Genomic DNA, 7,608 nt, shown 5'->3' with positions numbered 1-7,608 from the left:
ATTTAATCCTCATTCTCGAAAATGATTTTTTGACATTGACATTTTTTTTTCAGTTTTCAAAGACTGATATAAAACAGTACTACAATATCTATATAATTAGGCTAGGTCATGAAAATGTGAAGGAGTCGGTACAACCGATAGGCCTGTGCCACCATTTCATCAACACTCAGCAATATTTCATCATTAAATCATTACCATCATTAAATTAACTCTATGCAGAATTAGACTACGAAAATGTGGAGCAGACAATAGTAGGCTGTCATTAGTTAATCAACATGCAGAAAGAAAACTATTTCAAAAATGTAGGCTATGTTTTTGCTTTAAGTTTATGCACATAACTGTGATTGGTCAACTCGATCTGTGTGTTGAGCCGGCTGCTTCAAGCAACCTGTGGGTAGTAGCATCATACTAGTTCGCTAACATAAGCTTTGCAAATAAACTCAGACATATTTTGGTTACAATTACGGGGTTATCCGATTGTAAACTGTCTATCTGCCAGTAACGTTTTGAAATGAACACTTTGTATCGCCAACGAGCAGCAGTAGGAGTTCGTTCTAACAACCTTTGCGGTGGTGAGCGACGCAGACATAAGAGACACAAAACTTTGAAAGGTTTACGCCATACATGGGCAACATACGGCCCGCGGGCCACATCCGGCCCGTGGGCTTTCCCTGACCGGCCCGCGTAAGGTCCGTGAAAGAACAATTGTCAAGAGCCTAGCATAGAGATAATGCACGCAAATCAATATCGTTGTTTTTTTTTGAAAGCGACTGCTATTTGTACGCCCATACATTTGTGCGTGGATGCATACGACGTAAACACCCTCACTGGTGCTGGTCAATAGAATGTATGCTTCTGCGTCGACACAATGCAGTTGCCTTTACGTCGGCGTAAACCTTTCAAAGTTTTGTGTCTCTTATGTCTGCGTCGCTCACCACCGCAAAGGTTGTTAGAACGAACTCCTACTGCTGCTCGTTGGCGATACAAAGTGTTAATTTCAAAACGTTACTGGCAGATAGACAGTTTACAATCGGATAACCCCGTAATTGTAACCAAAATATGTCTGAGTTTATTTGCAAAGCTTATGTTAGCGAACTATGATGCTACTACCCACAGGTTGCTTGAAGCAGCCGGCTCAACACACAGATCGAGTTGACCAATCACAGTTATGTGCATAAACTTAAAGCAAAAACATAGCCTACATTTTTGAAATAGTTTTCTTTCTGCATGTTGATTAACTAATGACAGCCTACTATTGTCTGCTCCACATTTTCGTAGTCTAATTCTGCATAGAGTTAATTTAATGATGGTAATGATTTAATGATGAAATATTGCTGAGTGTTGATGAAATGGTGGCACAGGCCTATCGGTTGTACCGACTCCTTCACATTTTCATGACCTAGCCGTACAGGCTGAGCAAATTAATTAGCCGCCGCTAGGCTAGGCTAGTGTCTAGATTTCTAGGCTATCGTACATGATAATTACATGAAGCATTTACCGCGAAAATCTCCAAGATCTACACTTGAATTTTGAGAAGTCCAACCAATATTTATACCACTCGCTTACTGTCTATATGTCATCCATGGTTACCCTGCACACTCATCTCTCCCATGCTGATTTTTTGTGTAGGCTATCCTTACTTTTGTATCTTAATTCATGTTTGTCTTATTCAGGCGTTACAGAACTTTCATGGTCACAAATAAAAAAAATGACAATTTAATTTGTTTGTTTGTTCTTAAATTAACGTAGGCCTAGGCTAGAATGGAGCAAAGCCTCCTGGGAATAGGGAATGTGTTTCTGGTTTATCCAATGAAACGATTGCAGGTCAAGTCTATTTACAGAAATGTAGGGGGATAAATGAGCGGCCCCTCGTGTAATGGCATGACCCTACAAGCGATCAAGTTCGAGGACTACAGGAAATTTGAAACTACAGGAATTTTGAAAGTCGACGGATTTGCGTGGTTGCTTGCTGTTTTACACATGGATGGAAGGCAGAGAGAAAGGTTAGCGGAGCTAAAGCATTGACGTTATTGCTAGGCAGAAACTAGCACAAGCTAGTCTTATGTTGATATGTAGCTTAGGCCTACCCTAATGAGTAATTAGTGGGCCACCCAGGCTGATAAATGGTTTGTGGAACTCGTTGGAATTGTCCATACTATGTATGTAAGCATATATAGGCCTACTTTAATCATTCTCTACAAACCTATTCAAAGTGCCTGGTTTTTTAATTATTTAATTACCTGAGTTATTAGGTTGACATTGTCTGTAGGCTAGGCCTTTTATTAAATTTATACAGGCAACTATTGGAGTGCTATGATACCCAGATAGTCCTTGCATGATGCTTGATATTTCCATCCACCCACAAAGCTGTTTTTATACTGCACTTAAAGGGACAGCAACATTTTCGTGTTAATTAATCATCTTCGTAAGTCGGTATATGGTTAAATGACTCATTACGGGGTGAATGAAGGCTCTCGCCCGCCCCTACTGCCTGTAGGAAGAATATCCCACTTGCAAGTTTGTTGTATCCTACCCGCCGACCGAAGCAGGTTCAGTTTACAGCACAGAGGCAGGCTAACGAAACGCTAGAGATTGTTGCAAACGTGTGTATAATGGCAAAGCTGGCGAAGAAGCAGCGAAAACCCTTGAGAGAAGACGCAAAGAAAAGGAAAAGAGCTTCAGACCGAGCGAGGGGGAGTTTCGTAGAGAAAAAGCATCAGGCTTGCCTGGTGTCCCTTTAAATATCTAGTTCCTTACACATTTATTGAAAGTGCCTGGTTGGGGGTGCCAGTGCTGTCAGAATTTTCCTGGTGGATTTTAGTGCCCCACTCCGCCCCTGGCAGACTGAAAGGTTTCGGCACGAATATCTTTTGAAATTAAGTTTTAGATTGAAAAGTTGTGTTTTATTTTCATAATCTTCGTGAACTCAGTGACTTTATGATCTCAGTGAACACATACAACCGTCAGTTTGTTAGTTAACAGAAATTTCATGAATACCGGTATGATGCACAGGCCTATGAAGTTTACCTGCCAACATCTCTGTAGTTGTGAAAGTAGATAGTGCAGTGGTAACAGACATGGTTTAGTATGTGGAAGACTGGGGTTCCATTCCCGCATGATCCATTTTGGCAGAGTGAGTGCGCACGTGTACCAACGTCTCTGGAGAGAAGGCGTGCAATTTGAACAAGAAATCGGTTCTCAAACTGAAGTTTTGATTGCAACAATTAGCTAGTTCATGCACCAGGTTGTAAATAGCTTACATTACTATATACACCAGGGTAGGAATATCATCCTCTATTGATGCAAACAGCATAACTTATTCGGAGTGTCTATTACACAGCTGAGCTATTCACACCCTGTGACATAACAACAAAAACATGTTGGTTGTTGTTTTTTTATTATTATTACATTGTGTGATCAATATGCCAGAGTAAATGCACAGGGGTGCAAATAGCATACACTGATATTTGTACCAGACAGGGTATTAATAGAACACATTGCTGTGTGCACCAGGATACAAATTCACTTCTAATTGCACCAGGGTACGAATAGCATACACTGCTAATTGTACCAGGGGTGCAAATAGCCTTATAGACAAGTGCTATTTTTATGTGCATCCTAGAGGCATTTTTTAGTAAAGTTGGGAACAGGACTTTTTAACATAATTAAGGTGTGTTGAATCCAACTAGCCCTGTTCCCAAGCTGAATTTTGAGTTTTTGACCGTCTAACTAGCATAAACAAAATGGTTGCCAAAATGGCAATTTTGGGCACTTTCTTTGGACATTCATGACCATTATGTATTGTGGGGCACACCATTATGAATTATGATTTATTAAGCATGATCATGATTTTTTTTTTCTGCCACAAATGTGGTCATCACTGCTCAAATTCTGATTTGAACACAACTTTGCAGTTCTAAACACAAGTCATTATTCGCTACTTCAGTTGAGAGGCAACAGACATGATGAACGCATGATGATGATCATGCTTAAGAAATCATAATTCATAATGATGTACCCATCACACCTAATGCATTAGTTGATATGTTGTTCATACATGAGGTCATGAGAGTATCTGAACTCATGTCAATTCCTGATGATTCATAAGATATGCTGATAATTCATGTACCTTTACCGTAAAGTGTTACCCATATTTCATCATAACCGTTGTGTTACTAAAATGATTGAATGTCCTGTGAATCAATAACTAGATGAATAACTATAACTAGTGCTTCAAGAGCCTGGTCCTGGCCCACCTCAAGACCAATTACCACCCTCACTGGACCCCTACCAATTTGCCTACCGTCAGAACAGGAGCACAGAGGATGCCATCTCTACGGCAACCCGGCACCCTGTCCCTTCTTGACAATAGCAACACCTGTGTGAGAATGCTGTTCATTGACTTCAGTTCAGCATTTAACACCATTATCCTCTCCAAACTGACCACCAAACTCAGTGAACTGGATTCTGGACTTCCTAACCAACAGACCTCAATCAAGCAAACCACAAACACATGCTTCTGGTTCTTAGCAGCATTAACTGTGTAGGAGTCCAGTCTGAATGCTATAGTAGCATCATCCACAATTAGTTGTGATGACTTTGTACCCAAGATTGTATTTTATTGGTGAGCTACTTTATTGGTGAATTATGATAAATTAAACTTTCAGGTTACATCGCAAACACGGTTTCCTGTGGTTGGTTAATATTATTATAGCCTAACAAAGCTGACTAACAAAGGGAGCTTATCACTAGCTTTCAGTGGCTAATAATAGTCAACGCCGTGTCTCAGTGGCATAAATGTATCGCGCACCAAATTAACCTCAATTGTATTGTTTCTGGGGCTCACCCAGGGCTAGTCGAGGCTGTTTTCTGGCATAATCAGTAGGAGGGATGTTGTCTTGACGCTTCAGAAATCGGTGTATATCCATTTAAAAAACATTGATTATCCAAACTCTTTTACTCGTGTGACTAATCTTTGATGCTTCTGCCGCAAGACGATTAGTCACTGATACTGTAGCGTAATATGGATAAACTGTGTTGCGCAGGCCAGATTCAACAATATGAAACTAACAATATGACACTATACACAATTGTAAAAGGACATAAGCTTAATTTAGAATTGTTTAAGAACTGTATGTTATTTAAAGGTGGATAAAAGCAATTTATACGTGGATAAACACAATTTAGAGGTGCGTAAACAGCGTTTACGTGCGTTCAGCCTCCACTACATCCCTGAAGAGGACCAAAGAGCTCATTGTGGACTTCAGGAAGTCAAAAGCTAGCACACACACACACACACACACACATCCTCATCAACTGAGGAGCATGTCACCAGCTTCAAGTTTCTGGGTGTCCACATCTCTGTGGACCTCTCTTGGACCCTCAACACTTCTACCCTGATAAAGGAGTCTCACCATCGTCTCTTCTTCCTGAGGAGACTAAAGAAGGTCCACTGTCTCCTCAGATCCTGGTGAACTTTTACCGCTGCACCATTGAGAGCATCCTCACCAACTCTGTTACAGTATGGTATGGCAAATGCTCTGCCTCTGACCAGAAAACACTGCAGAGGGTGGTGAAAACTCCCCAACGCATCACTGGTTCCTCACACCCCTCCATCGACATCACATTGCACCTTTCTGCTTTTTTGCACTTCTGGTTAGACGCAAACTGCATTTTGTTGTCTCTGTACTTGTACTCTGCACAATGACAATGAAGTTGAATCTAATCTAATCTAAAATAATCTAATCAAATGAAAAGTGTGACTGCTGGCCATCTTTCTTATTCGGATCAAGGATATGATGCTACTTTGTTAGTTCAAAGGAACTCCAATGATTTTAAACTTCAAACAAGTGTCCACCCACCCAGGAAGAAGATGTTTGCCAATGAAGCCAGGCCAGACTCCTTGCCAAAGAGGAGCGTAAACATAGCCAAAAGTATGGTTCACGAGGCTTGTGACAGTAAGGCTACTGTAGGTGACAGTAAGGCTAATTAGCATAATAATAGTTATTTTTGCATTTTTATTTTTTTCATAGCCTTTACTTTTTATTTACTGCCCACAGGAGATTTCTGTGATGCACACAAGTGAACAATATTAATTTATTTACATGATATAATGATTTTCGCTTTGGGAACAGGGCTAGTTGGATTCAGCACATGTTAATTATGATAAAAAGTCCTGTTCCCAACTTTTACCAAGAAATGCCTCTAGAGCCATATACAAGTAGCCAGACGAGCCAGACCCACATTAAAATGTAGGGTCTGGGCACTCACCTTCGCAGTGCTCAGTCCGAGGGGCGGGATAATCAGTTGTTTTTCAAATTCCCTCTGCACGCAATTGGACAGCGGCAGCGCTATGAGTCCCACGCGTTTCAGACCAGCGGAGCTAGTTGGCTAGTTCAAACGTTTGCCAACTTAATAAAAGCTTAACTCGTGTCAAACTGTTCACCAACAGCAACATCCATCTCATTTGTTTTCAAGTAGCAGGGAATTCAAGCCAAACCGTTACAACTCTGACTGCCATCAATCATTATGTTAAGCCCACCTAACGACTCTATACACGATTTCATTGGCCTGATTGAGTTTCGATTTCTGGAGCTCACAAGCCAACGGAGAGTTGCTAGACTAGCCCTGACAGCGAATGTAATTTGCTGCCGCTAGGGGCGCGTCTAGATTTCTAGGCTAATATACAAGGACTTTTTCTTGAAATAGCACTTGTCTATTACCCATTTTTTAAATATATATTTTTGACATCATTCGTATGTTTGACATCATTCGTAAGTCCAAAACTTTTACTTTATTGTCCAAAATGTACTGATGATTTTGTATGCTCATGTAAATGATCATTAATCTGAAAGATCCATTTGTATCTTTCGCCTCCAGACACTATATTTAGTAGAACGTGGTACCATCTAACTCTTAGTAATTGCTTGCTGGGATAAACAAAACATGTTGAAGTCCATAGTTGTTTTTTTAAGGTCCTGGCTGTTATCTTTAGAGTTTCTCATGACACAAGCAAAGAGGCACTGGGTCTGAAGGGAGGCCGTTTATTATCAAAAACATGGATGATGAAATATCCTTTCACAAAAACCAGATCTGATAGCAATGTCACAAGGCAAACACTGTGGCAAAAACTGTTACAATATTTGTAACAGTTTTTGCCACAGGTTATATGCAATATTACATGAACCATACTACATGACTGATGAGAACAGTTTGATACTGAGAAGGTATACAAAGTTGAACGTTTTAAGCCAACTGTCCATTCATGCTGTGTTTTTTTGTTCTGCTTTTTCTGATGGGAAAATCAGTGCTGAAATTGAAGTTTTCATAAACCTTGTTGGTGTACACTACGGAGGCATCTCATGATTCTTTCTCTTCTTACCTGCACCAGAAAATTGAATGCTGTCAGATATTGAATGCATTTTTTTAAGTACATTAAAAAGTAATTTGTAAGGCAACAAATGCAGTAGTCTGAAATATGCACCAAATCACACATAGTAGCCTACATCCTACATCACAGGGGTGGTGCTAGGGCATTGCTTGCTGATGTGGCTTAGCAACACCTATAAGCAACACCAAGGCTATCAGATTTTTTTTTTAAGAATGAAA

The sequence above is a fragment of the Alosa pseudoharengus genome, unplaced genomic scaffold (assembly GCF_046254945.1).
Source record: "Alosa pseudoharengus isolate Yale_2024_CS ecotype anadromous, Long Island Sound unplaced genomic scaffold, YU_APseudo_1.1 YU_APseudo_1.1_scf_8, whole genome shotgun sequence".
In the NCBI taxonomy this organism is placed as follows: Eukaryota; Metazoa; Chordata; class Actinopteri; order Clupeiformes; family Clupeidae; genus Alosa; species Alosa pseudoharengus.
Note: the sequence above shows the minus strand (reverse complement) of the source record.